The sequence below is a fragment of the Boleophthalmus pectinirostris genome, unplaced genomic scaffold, assembly GCF_026225935.1.
Source record: "Boleophthalmus pectinirostris isolate CB_2022bp ecotype Guang Dong unplaced genomic scaffold, ASM2622593v1 HiC_scaffold_19, whole genome shotgun sequence".
Taxonomy (NCBI): domain Eukaryota; kingdom Metazoa; phylum Chordata; class Actinopteri; order Gobiiformes; family Gobiidae; genus Boleophthalmus; species Boleophthalmus pectinirostris.
The window spans coordinates 25,993,665-25,995,366 of NW_026571140.1; positions in this window are offsets into that span (position 1 = coordinate 25,993,665).

Consider the following 1,702-nt stretch of genomic DNA (forward strand, 5'->3'; position numbering starts at 1 on the left):
AGACTCTTGCACAGTCTCCATGGATAGGAGAAAAACAAACAATTAAATTCACACAATCAAAAGTATTTCCTCTGAAGGTCTGCTGTGACATACAGTATAAAAAAACCCTGTAGCAACTCAAATGTCCATAGCCATAGATATGATGCTAAAAACTGAGCACAGAAAGTTTCAAAAACTGCTCAGTGCGTGAGCCAGGTAGCCACAAAAGCAGCCAACCACTCTGCTGCCATAAGGGAATCAATGCAAAAAAAAAAAGATAATATATGAAATACTTAGCATTTATTACACTAATTGCTAATTTAGTGAATGTCTTTATATTGCAGCAGAATAGTGCTGCTTTAACATGACGTTTGAGACATAGGTCATGGCTCTGTGATACGAATGCCTCTTGTTTATTTTTAAACCTCTTTTGAAATGTTATTAGTAGTTTGTGAAGCACTTATAGATATTTGTACTCTAAAATTGTGATTCACCTCTTAAATTTCAACCATTGGAGCTATTGAAGTGATTAAAAATAAATGAAAATTCTTTCAGCTGTGTCTTCAGGTATGTGTTATATATTGAACTTCTGTCAATGAAACCTGATTAGACCTCTGTGGACCCAAGTGTCTTTCAGTGGACCTTCAATAGTTGGTCTATTCATAGCAGCACTTTGCACTGAATATAGACTGGCTGTTAGGTTGTCTGGGCCACCGTTTAACAGCTCTAATCACAGGGACTGGAGCTGGGATGTTAATGTGATTACAGGAAGGATAATTTTAGGGCCTCATTAAATTAAAAGTGTTTTGATGCTCAATGTGGTTGAATAGCTACCACTATTCACAAATCAGTGCAGGCCCCTGGGTGCTGTTGCAACTGTAATTAAGTACAGTATTTCAGTTTTAAATTATGGAAAATGAGCTTTAAATTTACACACATATGCTTCTGTTTATAAAATGTATCACTAAAAGAAGAGTGCTCAGATTATTTATGGTGCCAAAATTGTGGTTTTATTTGACCTATAAATTCTACAGAGTGTTAGTAAAATAAGAATAAAATAAATATCACATTTCAAAAAATATTATTATACATACTGTATTATTGGAGGTCTGTCAAGAGACTATTTAAATATGTGATGTGGCACCATTTATAGGTAAACTGTGTAACTTTTCTGGCGAAGGCTCTGTGAAATGCTTTTCTCCATGGAGACGTTATTGCTTTGTCTGGAATGTTTCACAGTAAAGTTAAACCTTTATCTTCATGGAGGCCAAACCAGACCAAGTTACAGGTCAGATCTGTGGAGAGGCAACCACACTCACAGTCAGAATGCCAGTTTTTCTAGGTATTTTTGAGCTATAAAACCACGTGTAATTAAATCAATGTAAGGCAGAGCTGTTTAAAGTCATACTGTGGAACATTCTAGGCAGAGCAATAACATTTCCATAGAAACAAAAAAGTGATGGACCCCAACCAAAAAGATGCATAGTGCCCCTTTAAGTGTATGAATAAGAACAATATAAAAAGGCTGAGGGTAGGACATAGAATCACAGATATTGCAATATTTGTGCTAATTTAGTTTACATTTCATTTAATAAATAAAAAACTTTGCAACAGTTGTGAGAATAACATGTAAAATCTGAACTACCTCTAGTAGTTCTACAAACTACCTTTTGTAATAGTTTAGTAAGAGAGGGTCTAATGGAGGTTGTAGTCAGCCATCCAT